Source organism: Botryllus schlosseri, chromosome 8 (assembly GCF_051294905.1).
Source record: "Botryllus schlosseri isolate E-star chromosome 8, Bs_hap1, whole genome shotgun sequence".
Taxonomy (NCBI): Eukaryota; Metazoa; Chordata; class Ascidiacea; order Stolidobranchia; family Styelidae; genus Botryllus; species Botryllus schlosseri.
In genome coordinates, this window is record NC_137243.1 from 16,834,650 (window position 1) to 16,859,026 (window position 24,377).

At 39.7% G+C, this 24,377-nt stretch overlaps 3 non-coding genes across 3 annotated transcripts; all 3 read left to right on the forward strand.

The window, feature by feature from the left end:
- Positions 1-3,499: 3,499 nt before the first annotated feature.
- On the forward strand, positions 3,500-3,571 carry Trnal-caa (transfer RNA leucine (anticodon CAA)). The gene has a single exon. It is a non-coding gene; the product is annotated as a tRNA-Leu (tRNA).
- A 5-nt stretch (positions 3,572-3,576) lies between these two features.
- Positions 3,577-3,648, forward strand: Trnah-gug (transfer RNA histidin (anticodon GUG)). Its single transcript has one exon. It is a non-coding gene; the product is annotated as a tRNA-His (tRNA).
- Positions 3,649-5,284: 1,636 nt separating this feature from the next.
- Trnah-gug (transfer RNA histidin (anticodon GUG)) lies at positions 5,285-5,356 on the forward strand. Its single transcript has one exon. It is a non-coding gene; the product is annotated as a tRNA-His (tRNA).
- The last annotated feature ends 19,021 nt before the right edge of the window (positions 5,357-24,377 follow it).

Below are 24,377 nucleotides of genomic sequence, written 5' to 3' on the forward strand. Positions count from 1 at the left end.
ACTCACTCGGCTCAACCTGATTACGTGAGGAGAGAGAGGACAAAAATCGATACCAATATATTTTCAATTCCCGATTTTATTGACCGATTCAATCATGAATTATAGAAATTTTTCGCGCTTCGCGCGATCAGTCGAGAGAAGCTGCCTAGAACGGACACCCGATTTAGATGATAAATAGCGGTAAACAGCCATCTGGCCTAAGGTGGCCAAGAGCAACGTTGGGGGGGGGCTGACGAAGTGCTGTTACGGTCCTGGGTATTGATAACTTATTTACGGATAGATGTGCAACAAGTGACTCACGATTAAATACGCCGAGATGCGTACTGCTTAGCCGGCAAAAAACAGCATAATTGGTAGTCCTATAGCTCGCGACCCAAGCGTCCGAATAATTTGATATGGCGGTGTTTATCGAAAGGAGGTGTCGCGCTGATTCCAAAAATACGAATTGAAATCTCGCCAGGGCAATAAAACTACTCCGAAATAGCCTGCAAAGGTTGATTGTTCTGAACAACGGGAGCGTGGCAACACAATGACCAATGGCGTCAAGCGAATGATCGGAACAATGCGAATTTTCATATTTTGGTGACTATTTGGGGTTCCTTTCATTGCCCTGGTATTCGTGCGGCCCCGACCGTACTCTGAAATTCTAAATTTGGCCCTGCCACTGAATAAGGTTGGGAGCCATTGATTTAATCTGATTCCAAAATGACAATAAATAACCTCTTCGTATTTCATAGGGCGAGCAATGATGATTTTGCATATTACGTATCCTCACGTCATGTGCATGTACCTCTATGTCAGTGGTCGGGAACCTTTTCTATCTGAAAAGTCATTTTGGCGCCATTTTTTCTAATTTAACTTCCAGAGAGCCATGCATGCCAATCAACTGTTACGTCACAATTGAAAAATCGTTCGCACTTACGCACTTACTACATGAGATTCGTCATTTTCTCTGTAAAAACTCGTACTAATCATGCTGACGAAGTGCTGTTACGGTCCTGGGTATTGATAACTTATTTACGGATAGATGTGCAACAAGTGACTCACGATTAAATACGCCGAGATGCGTACTGCTTAGCCGGCAAAAAAACAGCATAATTGGTAGTCCTATAGCTCGCGACCCAAGCGTCCGAATAATTTGATATGGCGGTGTTTATCGAAAGGAGGTGTCGCGCTGATTCCAAAAATACGAATTGAAATCTCGCCAGGGCAATAAAACTACTCCGAAATAGCCTGCAAAGGTTGATTGTTCTGAACAACGGGAGCGTGGCAACACAATGACCAATGGCGTCAAGCGAATGATCGGAACAATGCGAATTTTCATATTTTGGTGACTATTTGGGGTTCCTTTCATTGCCCTGGTATTCGTGCGGCCCCGACCGTACTCTGAAATTCTAAATTTGGCCCTGCCACTGAAAAAGGTTGGGAGCCATTGATTTAATCTGATTCCAAAATGACAATAAATAACCTCTTCGTATTTCATAGGGCGAGCAATGATGATTTTGCATATTACGTATCCTCACGTCATGTGCATGTACCTCTATGTCAGTGGTCGGGAACCTTTTCTATCTGAAAAGTCATTTTGGCGCCATTTTTTCTAATTTAACTTCCAGAGAGCCATGCATGCCAATCAACTGTTACGTCACAATTGAAAAATCGTTCGCACTTACGCACTTACTACATGAGATTCGTCATTTTCTCTGTAAAAACTCGTACTAATCATGCTGGTTGCCTTATTCAAGCTTGTAAAGCTTGAGGTACGAGAACATAGGTTCGTCGTGATTAGGGCTGGGCACAATGATTCGAGTACTCGAATCTGAATCGAGTATTAATTTTAATGATTCGAGTCGAGTAGTAAAAGACGATTTTTTCGAGTATTGAAATTATACGCTCCTCGCAACTGAAAGTTAATTTACTAACGATAATTATAGTTTTGATACTATTTTCCACTGTGCAAGTCTTCAAACCTTGTTTGGCCGTGTCGCAGCATACCAGACATAGTACAAAGCAACGGACGTTACTGGAAATAACACATTTCCGAAGTCATGATCACCCCACAACATTGTCAAGAAGTGCAATCAAATCGGTATGGTCAAAAAAACACCAAAGTATCTTTACTGTGACGTATACCAGGCATTATGTACCTTGTGGTAGTATAAAAGGTACCTATTTGAACTTCGACATGGTATATTCTGTTGTGACGTCATAACGAGCGATACTCGATTACTCGACTCGACTCGAAGCGTTGTACGTGATTCAGAATCGAATCACTCGGGTACTCAATTTTGCCCAGCCCTAGTCGTGATGCTACTTTTGAATACGAGAACCCATGATAATATGCGTAGGTGGAGCCAAACATGGTCAGTACCGCTGTATACCTGCCTACCCACTCTAAGCTGTGATAAATCAGTGATGTCGGGTCAGGAGAAGTAAGTGAGACAGTACCTCACCTGTCGTCAGGATGAGTAAACGGAAATTGAGGGACCTTGAATTGATATTGGTATTATTAATCGATGCACAGGTTCATGAACGACAAGATGTTGAACATTTTTCTTCCATAATCACACAATTTGCATATTTATTGTATGAAAGTAAAGCGCCAAACGATGGGTAAGGCACAGATGTGCCAAACCTCACCATTGATTACGCAATTCATCGTTAATATCTTAGAATTTATTATAACTGATATTAATCGCACGTAACTGTAACGATTCTGAAACTCTAAATACTGATCGACTTCTCAATTGTCAATGTATTCAGCGTTAACACATAACGTTGCGCTACACGCCTACATTTTATCGCCGCCACTACAGACCTACTTATCAATCGAGAACGTGGATAGCTATGACGTTGTTTGTAATTCGAGTCTGTAATTGTGAATGTAACGTCTAGGGTAGCTCATATCGCGCCGAAGATCAAGACGACAATGGGTATTTGAAAACTGCGTTCATATGGGCGTCGCCATGTCTGCTATTCTCTTTGATCAATCAATGTATCGTGCAATCCCAGATTTCGAGTCGGGTAGGCCTACACCGAATTCGCGAATGATATTCGTCGCCGGCCCGACAGTAACTTGAATTTGAGGATTTTGAAAAGAGGGGTCCGACCGAGCCCCCAAATCTGAAGAGGGCATTTTCTTTACCTCGCAAAGACACGTTTATACTGCTCCGAGAATAATTATTCTGGACGTGATGAAAATATACTAACAAGTTGCTGCAATACTGATCAATTTAGTACAAAAAAAAATTTGGCAAATAGCCATATCTTATACCGAAAAGAGCCATAGGTTCGCGACCACTGCTCTATGTGTTACTCTCACCTTGCGATGGTTGCGCAATTCAGTGACCATTTCAACCAAAATATCGCGATTTCCGAGCAAAATTCGCGAGAAGCAAATAACGACAAGACATGACGCAGTCTCAGCATGATTCTTGAATGATAAATAAATTTATTTGAAACGAACGGTATATTCTATTAAATGAATACCTTAGCCGACACGAGCAGAGTGGCGCAGCGGAAGCGTGCTTGGCTCAAAACCCAGAGGTCGATGGATCGAAACCATCCTCTGCTACGCTGGCTGTGATCGTATAGTGGTTAGTACCTCACGCTGTGGCCGTTATGACCCAGGTTCGAATCCTGGTCACAGCAGTTTACATTTTCCTATAGGGAGCAACCTAGAAATAAATATTTGGTGATGATGGGGCTATTTGGGCAAGTTGTAGCATGGGGAAATACATGTCCAATCATTTAATCTGATTCCAAAATGACAATAAATAACCTCTTCGTAGGGCGAGCAATGATGATTTTGCATATTACGTAACCTCACGTCATGTGTATGTACCTCTATATCAGTGGTCGGGAACCTTTTCAATCTGAAAAGTCATTTTGGCCCCATTTTCGTTCGCACTTACTACATGAGATTCGTCATTTTCTCCGTAACAACTCGTACTAATCCTGCTGGTTGCTTTATTCAAGCTTGTAAAGCTTGAGGTACGAGAACATAGGTTCGTCGTGATGCTACTTTTGAATACGAGAACCCATGATTATATGCGTAGGTGGAGCCAAACATGGTCAGTACCGCTGTATACCTGCCTACCCACTCTAAGCTGTGATAAATCAGTGATGTCGGGTCAGGAGAAGTAAGTGAGACAGTACCTCACCTGTCGTCAGGATGAGTAAACGGAAATTGAGGGACATTGAATTGATATTGGTATTTTTAAACGATGCACAGGTTCATGAACGACAAGATGTTGAACATTTTTCTTCCATAATCACACAATTTGCATATTTATTGTATGAAAGTAAAGCGCCAAACGATGGGTAAGGCACAGATGTGCCAAACCTCACCATTGATTACGCAATTCATCGTTAATATCTTAGAATTTATTATAACTGATATTAATCGCACGTAACTGTAACGATTCTGAAACTCTAAATACTGATCGACTTCTCAATTGTCAATGTATTCAGCGGTAACACATAACGTTGCGCTACACGCCTACATTTTATCGCCGGCAATACGGACCTACTTGCCAATCGAGAACTTGGATAGCTATGACGTTGTTTGTAATTCGAGTTCATAATTGTTGATGTAACATCCACGGAAGTTCGTGTCGCGCCGAAGGTCAAAACGACAATGTGTATTTGAAAACTGCGTACATATGGGCGTCGCCATGTCTGCTATTCTCTTTGATCAATCAATGTTTCGTGCAATCCATGATTTCGAGTCGGGTAGGCCTACACCGAATTCGCGAATGATATTAGTCGCCGGCCCGACGGTAACTTGAATTTGAGGATTTTGAAAAGAGGGGTCCGACCGAGCCCCTAAATCTGAAGAGGGCATTTTCTTTACCTCGCAAAGACACGTTTATACTGCCCCGAGAATAATTATTCTGGACGTGGTGAAAATATACTAACAAGTTGCTGCAATATTGATAAATTAGGTAAAAAAAAAATTGGCCAATAGCCATATCTTATACCCAAAAGAGCCATAGGTTCCCGACCAATGCTTTTTGTGTTACTCTCACCTTGCGATGGTTGCGCAATTCAGTGACCATTTCAACCAAAATATCGAGATTTTCGAGCAAAATTCGCGAGAAGAAAATAACGACAAGACATGACGCAGTCTCAGCATGATTCTTGAATGATAAATAAATTTATTTGAAACGAACGGGACATTTTATTAAATGAATACCTTAGCCGACACGAGCAGAGTGGCGCAGCGGAAGCGTGCTGGGCTCATAACCCAGAGGTCGATGGATCGAAACCATCCTCTGCTACGTTGGCTGTGATCGTATAGTGGTTAGTACCTCACGTTGTGGTCGTGATAACCCAGGTTCGAATCCTGGTCACAGCAGTTTACATTTTCCTATGGGGAGAAACCTAGAATTAAATATTTGGTCATGATGTGAGGAACGGGGCTAGTTGTAGCATGGGGAAATACATATCCAATCATTTAATCTGATTCCAAAATGACAATAAATAACCTATTCATATTTCATAAGGCGAGCGATGATGATTTTGCATATTACTTATATTCACGTCATGTGCATGTACCTCTATGTCAGTGATCGGGAACCTTTTCTATCTGAAAAGTCATTTTGGCCCCATTTTTTCTAATTTAACTTCATCATCATCATCATTGGTTTATTAGCAATTTTATCAGTTCAATACAGCACAAAAATGCGATACAATGAAAAGACAGGAAGATGTCGAAGCGACAAGGAGTAGTCTATGGAATCTGACACCCACCTTGGCCTAGGCGATGTAAAGAGGAGGCATGCACACTGAATGAAAGTAAAGAAGATAGTATAGAAAAAGAATGCGACAAGAAATAGGGCGGCATGTCATGGGAAGCGAGATCGATAGGTCAGTCGTGGTCCGGTAATCTTGAGGATGGACTGTATTTATTTAGTAGTAATTGCTTGTATTTCGACTTGAATGTGGACATGCTCGTCGACTGTCGGATGGCCGGCGGGATACTGTTCCACACATCAGGTCCGGCATATTTGATGGAGCGATGATCTTTTCGGTCGATCATATGATATTTGGACGACGTGGACGCGCGTGTGTTGTACGTGTGCGCTTTTGATTCAGAGGTAAAGAAGTCATTGAATTATTCGGGGCAACGACCGCAGTGAAACTGATACATAAACTTCCAGAGAGCCATGCATGCCAATCAACTGTTGCGTCACCATAGAAAAATCATTCGCATTCACTACATGAGATTCGTAATTTTCTCTGTAAAAACTCGTACTAATCATGCTGGTTGCCTTATTCAAGCTTGTAAAGCTTGAGGTACGAGAACATAGGTTCGTCGTGATGCTACTTTTGAATACGAGAACCCATGATTATATGCGTAGGTGGAGCCAAACATGGTCAGTACCGCTGTATACCTGCCTACCCACTCTAAGCTGTGATAAATCAGTGATGTCGGGTGAGGAGAAGTACGTGAGACCATGCCTCACCTGTCGTCAGGATGAGTAAACGGAAATTGAGGGACATTGAATTGATATTGGTATTTTTAATCGATGCACAGGTTCATGAACGACAAGATGTTGAACATTTTTCTTCCATAATCACACAATTTGCATATTTATTGTATGAAAGTAAAGCGCCAAACGATGGGTAAGGCACAGATGTTCCAAACCTCATCATTAATTACGCAATTCATCGTTAATATCTTAGAATTTATTATTACTGATATTAATCGCACGTAACTGTAACGATTCTGAAACTCAAAATACTGATCAACTTCTCAATTGACAAAGTATTCAGCGGTAACACATAAGATTTTTCTATGGTGACGCAATCCATGATTTCGAGTCGGGTAGGCCTACACCGAATTCGCGAATGATATTAGTCGCCGGCCCGACGGTAACTTGAATTTGAGGATTTTGAAAAGAGGGGTCCGACCGAGCCCCTAAATCTGAAGAGGGCATTTTCTTGACCTCGCAAACACACGTTTATATTGCCCCGAGAATAATTATTCTGGACGTGGTGAAAATATACTAACCAGTTGCTGCAATATTGATACATTAGGTAAAATAAAATTGGCAAATAGCCATATCTTATACCCAAAAGAGCCATAGGTTCCCGACCAATGCTTTTTGTGTTACTCTCACCTTGCGATGGTTGCGCAATTCAGTGACCATTTCAATCAAAATATCGAGATTTTCGAGCAAAATTCGCGAGAAGAAAATAACGACAAGACATGACGCAGTCTCAGCATGATTCTTGAATGATAAATAAATTTATTTGAAACGAACGGGACATTTTATTAAATGAATACCTTAGCCGACACGAGCAGAGTGGCGCAGCGGAAGCGTGCTGGGCTCATAACCCAGAGGTCGATGGATCGAAACCATCCTCTGCTACGTTGGCTGTGATCGTATAGTGGTTAGTACCTCACGTTGTGGCCATGATAACCCAGGTTCGAATCCTGGTCACAGCAGTTTACATTTTCCTATGGGGAGAAACCTAGAATTAAATATTTGGTCATGATGTGAGGAACGGGGCTAGTTGTAGCATGGGGAAATACATATCCAATCATTTAATCTGATTCCAAAATGACAATAAATAACCTATTCATATTTCATAAGGCGAGCGATGATGATTTTGCATATTACTTATATTCACGTCATGTGCATGTACCTCTATGTCAGTGATCGGGAACCTTTTCTATCTGAAAAGTCATTTTGGCCCCATTTTTTCTAATTTAACTTCATCATCATCATCATTGGTTTATTAGCAATTTTATCAGTTCAATACAGCACAAAAATGCGATACAATGAAAAGACAGGAAGATGTCGAAGTGACAAGGAGTAGTCTATGGAATCTGACACCCACCTTGGCCTAGGCGATGTAAAGAGGAGGCATGCACACTGAATGAAAGTAAAGAAGATAGTATAGAAAAAGAATGCGACAAGAAATAGGGCGGCATGTCATGGGAAGCGAGATCGATAGGTCAGTCGTGGTCCGGTAATCTTGAGGATGGACTGTATTTATTTAGTAGTAATTGCTTGTATTTCGACTTGAATGTGGACATGCTCGTCGACTGTCGGATGGCCGGCGGGATACTGTTCCACACATCAGGTCCGGCATATTTGATGGAGCGATGATCTTTTCGGTCGATCATATGATATTTGGACGACGTGGACGCGCGTGTGTTGTACGTGTGCGCTTTTGATTCAGAGGTAAAGAAGTCATTGAATTATTCGGGGCAACGACCGCAGTGAAACTGATACATAAACTTCCAGAGAGCCATGCATGCCAATCAACTGTTGCGTCACCATAGAAAAATCATTCGCATTCACTACATGAGATTCGTAATTTTCTCTGTAAAAACTCGTACTAATCATGCTGGTTGCCTTATTCAAGCTTGTAAAGCTTGAGGTACGAGAACATAGGTTCGTCGTGATGCTACTTTTGAATACGAGAACCCATGATTATATGCGTAGGTGGAGCCAAACATGGTCAGTACCGCTGTATACCTGCCTACCCACTCTAAGCTGTGATAAATCAGTGATGTCGGGTGAGGAGAAGTACGTGAGACCATACCTCACCTGTCGTCAGGATGAGTAAACGGAAATTGAGGGACATTGAATTGATATTGGTATTTTTAATCGATGCACAGGTTCATGAACGACAAGATGTTGAACATTTTTCTTCCATAATCACACAATTTGCATATTTATTGTATGAAAGTAAAGCGCCAAACGATGGGTAAGGCACAGATGTTCCAAACCTCATCATTAATTACGCAATTCATCGTTAATATCTTAGAATTTATTATTACTGATATTAATCGCACGTAACTGTAACGATTCTGAAACTCAAAATACTGATCAACTTCTCAATTGACAAAGTATTCAGCGGTAACACATAAGATTTTTCTATGGTGACGCAATCCATGATTTCGAGTCGGGTAGGCCTACACCGAATTCGCGAATGATATTAGTCGCCGGCCCGACGGTAACTTGAATTTGAGGATTTTGAAAAGAGGGGTCCGACCGAGCCCCTAAATCTGAAGAGGGCATTTTCTTGACCTCGCAAAGACACGTTTATATTGCCCCGAGAATAATTATTCTGGACGTGGTGAAAATATACTAACCAGTTGCTGCAATATTGATACATTAGGTAAAAAAAAATTGGCAAATAGCCATATCTTATACCCAAAAGAGCCATAGGTTCCCGACCAATGCTTTTTGTGTTACTCTCACCTTGCGATGGTTGCGCAATTCAGTGACCATTTCAATCAAAATATCGAGATTTTCGAGCAAAATTCGCGAGAAGAAAATAACGACAAGACATGACGCAGTCTCAGCATGATTCTTGAATGATAAATAAATTTATTTGAAACGAACGGGACATTTTATTAAATGAATACCTTAGCCGACACGAGCAGAGTGGCGCAGCGGAAGCGTGCTGGGCTCATAACCCAGAGGTCGATGGATCGAAACCATCCTCTGCTACGTTGGCTGTGATCGTATAGTGGTTAGTACCTCACGTTGTGGCCATGATAACCCAGGTTCGAATCCTGGTCACAGCAGTTTACATTTTCCTATGGGGAGAAACCTAGAATTAAATATTTGGTCATGATGTGAGGAACGGGGCTAGTTGTAGCATGGGGAAATACATATCCAATCATTTAATCTGATTCCAAAATGACAATAAATAACCTATTCATATTTCATAAGGCGAGCGATGATGATTTTGCATATTACTTATATTCACGTCATGTGCATGTACCTCTATGTCAGTGATCGGGAACCTTTTCTATCTGAAAAGTCATTTTGGCCCCATTTTTTCTAATTTAACTTCATCATCATCATCATTGGTTTATTAGCAATTTTATCAGTTCAATACAGCACAAAAATGCGATACAATGAAAAGACAGGAAGATGTCGAAGCGACAAGGAGTAGTCTATGGAATCTGACACCCACCTTGGCCTAGGCGATGTAAAGAGGAGGCATGCACACTGAATGAAAGTAAAGAAGATAGTATAGAAAAAGAATGCGACAAGAAATAGGGCGGCATGTCAGTAGTTATATAGATCGGTCGTGATGCGCCATGGGGTTCTTATGGGTGCGGCGGCACGGTGCCGAGAAACTCGTGGTGGCACGGTGACCCTTATCTCTTATGGGTGCGGTGGCACGGTGCCATTGTGTCTTATGGCGGGGGTGGCACGGTTACCTTCTCAGGTATAGGCTGCGGCGGCACGGTGTCGTGAAAACTCGTGGTGGCATGGTTACCTTTTCAGGTATAGGCTGCGGCGGCACGGTGTCGTGAAAACTCGTGGCGGTATGGTTACCTTTTCGGGTATAGGCTGCGGCGGCACGGTGACATTTCATGTAGAGATGCGTCGACATATCGCCCTTTCGGGTATAGGCAACTGTCGCACGGTGTTGAATATGTATCAAGTAAATAGTCATGTGAATGAACCTTTGTTAATGTGTATATCGTAAATTATTATATATGATGTAGTTTAGTCGTGACAAATGACCGATCGTGTTCTAAGACTTTCCTCGCTATTGATCGCTAGCTGAATAGTACTTTCAGATCGGATTATTCGCACCTTGTATACCGCTGTTTCGCGCCTACAGAATAGTCTGCTGTTCACAGTCGTGACTTCACCGCAATAGCGCAATTTTCGAATCAGTCGCATGGTAATGTTTTGCTATTTAGTTTACCACAGAGCCGGTGTAGACGACGATTCGAATACCAACAATAGCCGCGTTCACATACTAACACTCCAAAAAGGTGTGAAATATTTCCTACGACCACTCACAAGATAGCACATCAGAATAGTCATCTCTCGTGGTTTGATGTTACAAAGATAGGGATCACGCACAAGTAATATTTTGGTAATAAGTTTGTCACATAACCGGCGTAGACGGTGATACCAACAATAGCCGCGTTCACAAACTAACCCTTCAAAAAGGTGTGAAATAGGTTGCAAACCCCGCGATCGCTGACAAGATATTGTCTCGGACATAACCATCTTTCGCGACTTGCTGTTACATACATTCCAATCACTCACAAGAAACTATTTTGGTACTTAGTTTGTCACAGAACCGGATTTCACTGGTAAAATTTAATAAGTAACGAATAACAGAGCCGGCGAAGACGGTGATTCGAATACCGACAAATTTTCACTTATTTCTGCCCCAACCCTAATCCTCTGTGAAGTTGACGCTTATTCAAAAAAGGTGTGAAATAATTGTAAAATCCTACGTCGGTGACGCGATAATGCATCAGACATAGCGATCTAGTTATAGTACGGTGTCGGAATCCATTCGCGAGATGTTCTATAGGTGAATTGAGATAATCCGAAACGAAATATTTTGACTTTGGCGTAGTGTGAATTGAAATAGGATTGACAAACATGACCATCAACTTTCCCACAGTCCCATATTGATATTATACGCACATTGATTTGAAACAAGTAATGGAACATTGCAACTCTATTCGCGATCCGACTTTTCGTTTGTCAAAGCGATATTTTAACATCTTACCATACTCAAAAGAATTATTTACAACATTAACAAGTGTTCAAAATCTAGTTTTCACTTACTTGATTATATCACTGCAACTCACAAATTTGAATTAATTCATCCTGGTTGTATTCGTATGATCGGTCTTTTTTATTCAATTGTAAAGGTCGTTACTATTCTGAAGACAAAGTAAGCTATTTACTAATCGACACATAAATGACTTGACATAAACATATTATATTTTGAGTATACGAGATTTGGATGTCTGAACAATAACTGAGAAATAATTTATCACAATAAAATCCGCATATTACAGCGTAAAAGATGTTTGAATGTCAGCAACTCTGTACGGCCGTAGTTACTATCACTAATTTACCCGACCAACTCGTCATGATCATTCCTGAAATCAACACAAATATGACCACTGACTTGAGTTAACCACAAAACAGCGTCAAGTTTTAAATCCACTTGTAGCTTACGGCTTATTTGAATGCGAGTTATTTTTTGTTGCAATCGAGTGAACGGAAATAGTATTACATCTCGACATCTTACCATCTGACCATATTCAAAGAGTCAACCACGAAAACATTGTCAAGTCAATCCGTTTGTAACTTACCCAACCAACTCAAGCAGTTAGCCAAGCATACACGAGTCCATACAAACACTAAAACCTAAAATCCATAACAAGGTCGGTTGTATTCATATCCCTACACTTCATTTTTTATTCAACTTTAAAAGTCGTTACTATTCTGTAAGAAAGAGGAATTACTACGCGGTATATTCTACAAGACAAAGTAATTATTACTCGATATATTTTTGCAAGACAAAAGTAATTACTACTCGGTGTAGGTGACTTGAGATTAACATGATATGTTTGAGTATACGAGATTTGAAAGTCTGACCTTCGTAGTTTCTTACAATCGAACGCAGGTGTTATATTGAAAATTATCATGATGTAAACATAAGGATTGACACATTGATTTGACATATGGGATTTTGTAATGGTCTATCATGACTTGATTACTAATTTATTTGTGTTAATTAGACCCGTCGATGTGGTGAAGGTTATTATGACAGCAACAAAATTTTCACTATCATCACTATTAACATATCGAGTTGTAAAACTATATGTGTCTGAAATGTTCTTGATTGACAAATCATTCCACCTTGGTACAAATCACTCTGCGTATCGCCGATATCAGAAAATACTTTACAAATGTAATCGTTTCAGTTACCAAGACTAAAGATCAAACAACAATTCCGTTTACTGGTTAACATCCGGTGCAATACTTTATTGTCAGAATCTGCGACAGTGAATTGAAACATACTCATCTTACGCAGTACGAGTAAATCACTTTGGACTCCGGGTGGTGTCATTTAATCCGTGTTAAACTCTGTTCACACTCTCTGTCGAATGCGTGAAATGTAAAACATTACGAGGTTACACTCCAAGCCTTTGATCATCACGAAAGTAAATAGAGGTATACTTGTTGGATACATCCTATTCAACAGATTTGGTTGATACAAAACTCACAACAACAATAAAATCGAAGTATGTGCTGCACTGAAATCTACAAATTGTGTTTGTATTGCTGTTCATAGTAGCGATATCAATTTGAACATCAAGAATAATTGTCATCATCTAACCAAACTACTGAAAGCCGTTGATGGCGTTCACTGATTACATACTAGAACTATTTGTGCGACGCACACGATCAGAGAAATTGGACATTTTTCCATTGCCATTCGTCAAAGTAAATGTCGTCACAATAATCAGTCACTAAAATACCTTACTTGTATGTGATTGAATCGCCGACAATTAACTCGGTAAATCAAACCCCTGAGAAATTTCACTCAGTCATTGGATAGGAAACAGCGTCGCTTAATGTGTGCTTTTCTAAATACAAATCATATCTGTCCAGCCAAGCGCGATTTTCACTCACTTGGGTAACGAAACCAGTATCCAATATCAATACAAGATATTTTCATCACACAAAAATAATCAAATTCACTCGATATTCTCGTACTACGAAACTGTACAAAGGTTACATGTTTTTGTATGACATGGAATTAATACCGATCGAAGTAACCGTATTGGAAATAACTTTTAAACAAACACACTCTACGTGGTTAACATTCTCGTCGATTCTATTGTGATTAATGTATACTTCACGTGATCTGGATTCATTTCGATATGCCTAAACATTCAACCTCGACGGATACGAATTGTCACACACTCAAGTAATATCATACACCAAATAGTTATTTACAAGACGCAGAAAATTTGTTTTGATCGTTTCGATTTTATTACTGGAGATACTCATCACTTCGCTTAATACAATCTAGATTTAAACTCCATCGAACCTTTGGTGTCTATCGTTTTGCTGGATACGAATTATGTTAGTCTAAGAGTACACAATTTTCACTATCTTGGGTTATGAACTCAGTGTGTTAGCGATCATTCACTATTTTGTAGTATCAACTAGCTACTTTGTAGGATACGAATGATCATCCTCACAACTCTTACAAAAGTACGAAGGATATTTACATCACACAAAGTAATCGACTTTACTCGATATCCTCACACTACGAAACTGAATGGTTGGTTTGACTCTACAAACTGTTCTGATGTCACAAGAACTTTTTCATACGAATGGTTACGTATCTAAATATTCAAATAATCCAACACACCTTACAGAAATATCATAGTTCTTGTAACAAAGTTGTATAAGTATAATGTTTATCGTAAGTCCTACATAGCCATAATATCCGTCCGAGTTTGACTTTTAGAAAACATTATACCGACATCGCGACATCTTTCAAAATTAAAACCCACGGTGACTGCTTCAGAGACCTACCAATGATATTGCAGTAATACAGTTACTTCCACAAAAGAGTATGTATTCGACTTACTTACCACAAATCTAACACACAAAACAATTTACTTTAATTACGAGAAGCACAGAGCCTCACATCAAAACAACTAGAAAGTGGAACTATATTAAAAAACGTCGCTAACCTTTGTGCACCAGCTGTAAATCACACGAGCAACAAGTTTCAAGATTCTGGTTATTGAAAACACGTTGAAGTGTTTCTCCTGCGTCAAGTCGTTATGGTGACGAAAGCGTATATTGTAATACCATGATCGATTTGCATTCGTTGGTCACAAACTGTCACTACTCTAAATAATTATTTTTCACTCAAACGCATACTTGTCGCCGATCGTTTTCATCAAGCACGAGTTCAAGAAACCTGCTACGACACGAATTTTTATTTTTATGTTGTGTAAATAGGTAATAATTCAAGTAACACTATATCAACATCATCGAGTTGTGCTAATAGATTTACATGTGGTCTTGTGGTTTTCATCGGGACATACAGCACGAACTAACTGTAGACTCCTCTCTGTTGTACAGCTACTCGGTAATCGAAATGCATTAACATGTAAACAACGATCTTGTTTCGTCACACCAAAAATATGTTCACTGTCGCGATACTCCGCACAATACGTGCATAGCCTTTTCACACTCGTAATAGTATACCAACGTCAAGCGATAACGTTTAACAAGACCAACGACACTGAACCCACGACGTTTACCTATGTAAAATTACCACTTTCACTTGCCAGTCCATCGTTTACCTGACTAAACATATTATTTTCCTTTGGAGATCTGATGTTTACCCAGAGTAAGAAACCTTTTTCACTTGGAAATCTATTTTTTCCTTGGCTAACAAACCTTTTTTCACTTGTAAATATGTTTTTTCCTTGGCTAACAAACCTTTTTTCACTTGGAAATCTATTTTTCTCTGGTTAACAAACCTTTTTCCCCGGGTAACAAACCTTTTTCCCTGAGCAACAAGCCATTTTCACTTGGTGGTCCGTCGTTTACCTGAGTAAAAATATCATTTTCCTTTGGGGATCTGGCGTTTACCCGGTGTAACAATACATTTTCGCTTGGAAAAATACTTTTACCTAGGGTAACTAATCATTTTCTCCTGGGTAACAATCCCTTTTCGTCTGGAAACTATCATTTAACTGAGTACCAATACCGTTTTCACTTGGAAATACATTTTTTCCCTGGGTAACAATACCATTTTCGTTTTGAAAACTGACAACCACACCGGTCAATTTGATATTTTTGTATATTGTTACAACGAACAGTGACGGAAATATACACAGACTACCGGTTTCAGAGTACACCCCATCGGTCGTATCACGTCAATATCATCGGTTAACCACATACAATATACTCTTGTACACCGAAATGCACGCTTTGGAAAATTGGACAATAGGCTGCGATAGTTCTGTGATGTCCGGGTTCGTGCTTTAGATTTTACAGAGTCAAAATGTCTGAATAAAATACCTCCTCGACGACGGTTGGTATGTGGATAACGGTGTTCGGAAAACGGTTGGATTTATGTCGCCCATCGCGATAACAATTCCTGGTCGAGTTTTCCTCCGGCATGTTTGCTATATTGTGTCTTTATTGGTCAATGTATGTCTCGACATTCAGTTTGAAATCGGAAATGATAAAGTATGTAACCGGATCCGGATATCAACTCTGAATCGATAAACCAATGAACAATATTCAAAGTAAACATGTCACACCCTGTGTTTCCACGAAAAAATACCATCCAGACATACGTCGCGCTTGTTTGCCCACATCAGTATACGCGCAAATGGAGGTGTGTGACATTGCATGCAATGTGTTGGTATACAAACATCGATCCACAGACATTATCATAGCCGGTAGTTTTGATGTAGATCGAATGTCACCCGATAACAATACCAATAAGCCACATTGCAATGACTCTGAGTCCGTCTGAGCATGACATACAGACACACAAACATGGAACCGTAACATGGGTTATTCGCACGACGGTGAAAGTGAACTGCACAGAATATACCAAATGAAATCGAAATGGCACCGGGCGAAATGGACCATTACGATGATGTGTTTTTTGATTGCGTGTGAAATCACGAGGTAGTGTTCTATTGTGGTGTACGATTGCAGTCTTCACAGAGACACACCTTATTGGATCACAGTATCTGTCCGAGATTTGCACGATATTTATCTGGAGTCGTTATGTGGGAGTAGTGACATCCATGCATCGTGACTGAAAGACTGATCGCAATCATTTCGAGCACCGTACATCAATAGTTCACATTGGTCAAACGCTGCAGTCTCAGCAGAAAACTTCGGTGTCGACAACACGACGGATATCGACCGATGTATCCAATTGGTCTGGGTGATCTGTCCGGAGATAGGGTCATGACTATCTTGCAATGTAACAACACGATAACACCATCGAGTAAATCAGCGAACGGTGTCGAAATATCGATGTAATAGCGCGGACTCAGAGTCATTGCAATGTGGCTTATTGGTATTGTTATCGGGTGACATTCGATCTACATCAAAACTACCGGCTATGATAATGTCTGTGGATCGATGTTTGTATACCAACACATTGCATGCAATGTCACACACCTCCATTTGCGCGTATACTGATGTGGGCAAACAAGCGCGACGTATGTCTGGATGGTATTTTTTCGTGGAAACACAGGGTGTGACATGTTTACTTTGAATATTGTTCATTGGTTTATCGATTCAGAGTTGATATCCGGATCCGGTTACATACTTTATCATTTCCGATTTCAAACTGAATGTCGAGACATACATTGACCAATAAAGACACAATATAGCAAACATGCCGGAGGAAAACTCGACCAGGAATTGTTATCGCGATGGGCGACATAAATCCAACCGTTTTCCGAACACCGTTATCCACATACCAACCGTCGTCGAGGAGGTATTTTATTCAGACATTTTGACTCTGTAAAATCTAAAGCACGAACCCGGACATCACAGAACTATCGCAGCCTATTGTCCAATTTTCCAAAGCGTGCATTTCGGTGTACAAGAGTATATTGTATGTGGTTAACCGATGATATTGACGTGATACGACCGATGGGGTGTACTCTGAAACCGGTAGTCTGTGTATATTTCCGTCACTGTTCGTTGTAACAATATACAAAAATATCAAATTGACCGGTGTGGTTGTCAGTTTTCAAAACGAAAATGGTATTGTTACCCAGGGAAAAAATGTATTTCCAAGTGAAAACGGTATTGGTACTCAGTTAAATGATAGTTTCCAGACGAAAAGGGATTGTTACCCAGGAGAAAATGATTAGTTACCCTAGGTAAAAGTATTTTTCCAAGCGAAAATGTATTGTTACACCGGGTAAACGCCAGATCCCCAAAGGAAAATGATATTTTTACTCAGGTAAACGACGGACCACCAAGTGAAAATGGCTTGTTGCTCAGGGAAAAAGGTTTGTTACCCGGGGAAAAAGGTTTGTTAACCAGAGAAAAATAGATTTCCAAGTGAAAAAAGGTTTGTTAGCCAAGGAAAAAACATATTTACAAGTGAAAAAAGGTTTGTTAGCCAAGGAAAAAATAGATTTCCAAGTGAAAAAGGTTTCTTACTCTGGGTAAACATCAGATCTCCAAAGGAAAATAATATGTTTAGTCAGGTAAACGATGGACTGGCAAGTGAAAGTGGTAATTTTACATAGGTAAACGTCGTGGGTTCAGTGTCGTTGGTCTTGTTAAACGTTATCGCTTGACGTTGGTATACTATTACGAGTGTGAAAAGGCTATGCACGTATTGTGCGGAGTATCGCGACAGTGAACATATTTTTGGTGTGACGAAACAAGATCGTTGTTTACATGTTAATGCATTTCGATTACCGAGTAGCTGTACAACAGAGAGGAGTCTACAGTTAGTTCGTGCTGTATGTCCCGATGAAAACCACAAGACCACATGTAAATCTATTAGCACAACTCGATGATGTTGATATAGTGTTACTTGAATTATTACCTATTTACACAACATAAAAATAAAAATTCGTGTCGTAGCAGGTTTCTTGAACTCGTGCTTGATGAAAACGATCGGCGACAAGTATGCGTTTGAGTGAAAAATAATTATTTAGAGTAGTGACAGTTTGTGACCAACGAATGCAAATCGATCATGGTATTACAATATACGCTTTCGTCACCATAACGACTTGACGCAGGAGAAACACTTCAACGTGTTTTCAATAACCAGAATCTTGAAACTTGTTGCTCGTGTGATTTACAGCTGGTGCACAAAGGTTAGCGACGTTTTTTAATATAGTTCCACTTTCTAGTTGTTTTGATGTGAGGCTCTGTGCTTCTCGTAATTAAAGTAAATTGTTTTGTGTGTTAGATTTGTGGTAAGTAAGTCGAATACATACTCTTTTGTGGAAGTAACTGTATTACTGCAATATCATTGGTAGGTCTTTGAAGCAGTCACCGTGGGTTTTAATTTTGAAAGATGTCGCGATGTCGGTATAATGTTTTCTAAAAGTCAAACTCGGACGGATATTATGGCTATGTAGGACTTACGATAAACATTATACTTATACAACTTTGTTACAAGAACTATGATATTTCTGTAAGGTGTGTTGGATTATTTGAATATTTAGATACGTAACCATTCGTATGAAAAAGTTCTTGTGACATCAGAACAGTTTGTAGAGTCAAACCAACCATTCAGTTTCGTAGTGTGAGGATATCGAGTAAAGTCGATTACTTTGTGTGATGTAAATATCCTTCGTACTTTTGTAAGAGTTGTGAGGATGATCATTCGTATCCTACAAAGTAGCTAGTTGATACTACAAAATAGTGAATGATCGCTAACACACTGAGTTCATAACCCAAGATAGTGAAAATTGTGTACTCTTAGACTAACATAATTCGTATCCAGCAAAACGATAGACACCAAAGGTTCGATGGAGTTTAAATCTAGATTGTATTAAGCGAAGTGATGAGTGTCTCCAGTAATAAAATCGAAACGATCAAAACAAATTTTCTGCGTCTTGTAAATAACTATTTGGTGTATGATATTACTTGAGTGTGTGACAATTCGTATCCGTCGAGGTTGAATGTTTAGGCATATCGAAATGAATCCAGATCACGTGAAGTATACATTAATCACAATAGAATCGACGAGAATGTTAACCACGTAGAGTGTGTTTGTTTAAAAGTTATTTCCAATACGGTTACTTCGATCGGTATTAATTCCATGTCATACAAAAACATGTAACCTTTGTACAGTTTCGTAGTACGAGAATATCGAGTGAATTTGATTATTTTTGTGTGATGAGAATATCTTGTATTGATATTGGATACTGGTTTCGTTACCCAAGTGAGTGAAAATCGCGCTTGGCTGGACAGATATGATTTGTATTTAGAAAAGCACACATTAAGCGACGCTGTTTCCTATCCAATGACTGAGTGAAATTTCTCAGGGGTTTGATTTACCGAGTTAATTGTCGGCGATTCAATCACATACAAGTAAGGTATTTTAGTGACTGATTATTGTGACGACATTTACTTTGACGAATGGCAATGGAAAAATGTCCAATTTCTCTGATCGTGTGCGTCGCACAAATAGTTCTAGTATGTAATCAGTGAACGCCATCAACGGCTTTCAGTAGTTTGGTTAGATGATGACAATTATTCTTGATGTTCAAATTGATATCGCTACTATGAACAGCAATACAAACACAATTTGTAGATTTCAGTGCAGCACATACTTCGATTTTATTGTTGTTGTGAGTTTTGTATCAACCAAATCTGTTGAATAGGATGTATCCAACAAGTATACCTCTATTTACTTTCGTGATGATCAAAGGCTTGGAGTGTAACCTCGTAATGTTTTACATTTCACGCATTCGACAGAGAGTGTGAACAGAGTTTAACACGGATTAAATGACACCACCCGGAGTCCAAAGTGATTTACTCGTACTGCGTAAGATGAGTATGTTTCAATTCACTGTCGCAGATTCTGACAATAAAGTATTGCACCGGATGTTAACCAGTAAACGGAATTGTTGTTTGATCTTTAGTCTTGGTAACTGAAACGATTACATTTGTAAAGTATTTTCTGATATCGGCGATACGCAGAGTGATTTGTACCAAGGTGGAATGATTTGTCAATCAAGAACATTTCAGACACATATAGTTTTACAACTCGATATGTTAATAGTGATGATAGTGAAAATTTTGTTGCTGTCATAATAACCTTCACCACATCGACGGGTCTAATTAACACAAATAAATTAGTAATCAAGTCATGATAGACCATTACAAAATCCCATATGTCAAATCAATGTGTCAATCCTTATGTTTACATCATGATAATTTTCAATATAACACCTGCGTTCGATTGTAAGAAACTACGAAGGTCAGACTTTCAAATCTCGTATACTCAAACATATCATGTTAATCTCAAGTCACCTACACCGAGTAGTAATTACTTTTGTCTTGCAAAAATATATCGAGTAATAATTACTTTGTCTTGTAGAATATACCGCGTAGTAATTCCTCTTTCTTACAGAATAGTAACGACTTTTAAAGTTGAATAAAAAATGAAGTGTAGGGATATGAATACAACCGACCTTGTTATGGATTTTAGGTTTTAGTGTTTGTATGGACTCGTGTATGCTTGGCTAACTGCTTGAGTTGGTTGGGTAAGTTACAAACGGATTGACTTGACAATGTTTTCGTGGTTGACTCTTTGAATATGGTCAGATGGTAAGATGTCGAGATGTAATACTATTTCCGTTCACTCGATTGCAACAAAAAATAACTCGCATTCAAATAAGCCGTAAGCTACAAGTGGATTTAAAACTTGACGCTGTTTTGTGGTTAACTCAAGTCAGTGGTCATATTTGTGTTGATTTCAGGAATGATCATGACGAGTTGGTCGGGTAAATTAGTGATAGTAACTACGGCCGTACAGAGTTGCTGACATTCAAACATCTTTTACGCTGTAATATGCGGATTTTATTGTGATAAATTATTTCTCAGTTATTGTTCAGACATCCAAATCTCGTATACTCAAAATATAATATGTTTATGTCAAGTCATTTATGTGTCGATTAGTAAATAGCTTACTTTGTCTTCAGAATAGTAACGACCTTTACAATTGAATAAAAAAGACCGATCATACGAATACAACCAGGATGAATTAATTCAAATTTGTGAGTTGCAGTGATATAATCAAGTAAGTGAAAACTAGATTTTGAACACTTGTTAATGTTGTAAATAATTCTTTTGAGTATGGTAAGATGTTAAAATATCGCTTTGACAAACGAAAAGTCGGATCGCGAATAGAGTTGCAATGTTCCATTACTTGTTTCAAATCAATGTGCGTATAATATCAATATGGGACTGTGGGAAAGTTGATGGTCATGTTTGTCAATCCTATTTCAATTCACACTACGCCAAAGTCAAAATATTTCGTTTCGGATTATCTCAATTCACCTATAGAACATCTCGCGAATGGATTCCGACACCGTACTATAACTAGATCGCTATGTCTGATGCATTATCGCGTCACCGACGTAGGATTTTACAATTATTTCACACCTTTTTTGAATAAGCGTCAACTTCACAGAGGATTAGGGTTGGGGCAGAAATAAGTGAAAATTTGTCGGTATTCGAATCACCGTCTACGCCGGCTCTGTTATTCGTTACTTATTAAATTTTACCAGTGAAATCCGGTTCTGTGACAAACTAAGTACCAAAATAGTTTCTTGTGAGTGATTGGAATGTATGTAACAGCAAGTCGCGAAAGATGGTTATGTCCGAGACAATATCTTGTCAGCGATCGCGGGGTTTGCAACCTATTTCACACCTTTTTGAAGGGTTAGTTTGTGAACGCGGCTATTGTTGGTATCACCGTCTACGCCGGTTATGTGACAAACTTATTACCAAAATATTACTTGTGCGTGATCCCTATCTTTGTAACATCAAACCACGAGAGATGACTATTCTGATGTGCTATCTTGTGAGTGGTCGTAGGAAATATTTCACACCTTTTTGGAGTGTTAGTATGTGAACGCGGCTATTGTTGGTATTCGAATCGTCGTCTACACCGGCTCTGTGGTAAACTAAATAGCAAAACATTACCATGCGACTGATTCGAAAATTGCGCTATTGCGGTGAAGTCACGACTGTGAACAGCAGACTATTCTGTAGGCGCGAAACAGCGGTATACAAGGTGCGAATAATCCGATCTGAAAGTACTATTCAGCTAGCGATCAATAGCGAGGAAAGTCTTAGAACACGATCGGTCATTTGTCACGACTAAACTACATCATATATAATAATTTACGATATACACATTAACAAAGGTTCATTCACATGACTATTTACTTGATACATATTCAACACCGTGCGACAGTTGCCTATACCCGAAAGGGCGATATGTCGACGCATCTCTACATGAAATGTCACCGTGCCGCCGCAGCCTATACCCGAAAAGGTAACCATACCGCCACGAGTTTTCACGACACCGTGCCGCCGCAGCCTATACCTGAAAAGGTAACCATGCCACCACGAGTTTTCACGACACCGTGCCGCCGCAGCCTATACCTGAAAAGGTAACCGTGCCACCCCCGCCATAAGACACAATGGCACCGTGCCACCGCACCCATAAGAGATAAGGGTCACCGTGCCACCACGAGTTTCTCGGCACCGTGCCGCCGCACCCATAAGAACCCCATGGCGCATCACGACCGATCTATATAACTACTCATGTCATGGGAAGCGAGATCGATAGGTCAGTCGTGGTCCGGTAATCTTGAGGATGGACTGTATTTATTTAGTAGTAATTGCTTGTATTTCGACTTGAATGTGGACATGCTCGTCGACTGTCGGATGGCCGGCGGGATACTGTTCCACACATCAGGTCCGGCATATTTGATGGAGCGATGATCTTTTCGGTCGATCATATGATATTTGGACGACGTGGACGCGCGTGTGTTGTACGTGTGCGCTTTTGATTCAGAGGTAAAGAAGTCATTGAATTATTCGGGGCAACGACCGCAGTGAAACTGATACATAAACTTCCAGAGAGCCATGCATGCCAATCAACTGTTGCGTCACCATAGAAAAATCATTCGCATTCACTACATGAGATTCGTAATTTTCTCTGTAAAAACTCGTACTAATCATGCTGGTTGCCTTATTCAAGCTTGTAAAGCTTGAGGTACGAGAACATAGGTTCGTCGTGATGCTACTTTTGAATACGAGAACCCATGATTATATGCGTAGGTGGAGCCAAACATGGTCAGTACCGCTGTATACCTGCCTACCCACTCTAAGCTGTGATAAATCAGTGATGTCGGGTGAGGAGAAGTACGTGAGACCATACCTCACCTGTCGTCAGGATGAGTAAACGGAAATTGAGGGACATTGAATTGATATTGGTATTTTTAATCGATGCACAGGTTCATGAACGACAAGATGTTGAACATTTTTCTTCCATAATCACACAATTTGCATATTTATTGTATGAAAGTAAAGCGCCAAACGATGGGTAAGGCACAGATGTTCCAAACCTCATCATTAATTACGCAATTCATCGTTAATATCTTAGAATTTATTATTACTGATATTAATCGCACGTAACTGTAACGATTCTGAAACTCAAAATACTGATCAACTTCTCAATTGACAAAGTATTCAGCGGTAACACATAAGATTTTTCTATGGTGACGCAATCCATGATTTCGAGTCGGGTAGGCCTACACCGAATTCGCGAATGATATTAGTCGCCGGCCCGACGGTAACTTGAATTTGAGGATTTTGAAAAGAGGGGTCCGACCGAGCCCCTAAATCTGAAGAGGGCATTTTCTTGACCTCGCAAAGACACGTTTATATTGCCCCGAGAATAATTATTCTGGACGTGGTGAAAATATACTAACCAGTTGCTGCAATATTGATACATTAGGTAAAAAAAAATTGGCAAATAGCCATATCTTATACCCAAAAGAGCCATAGGTT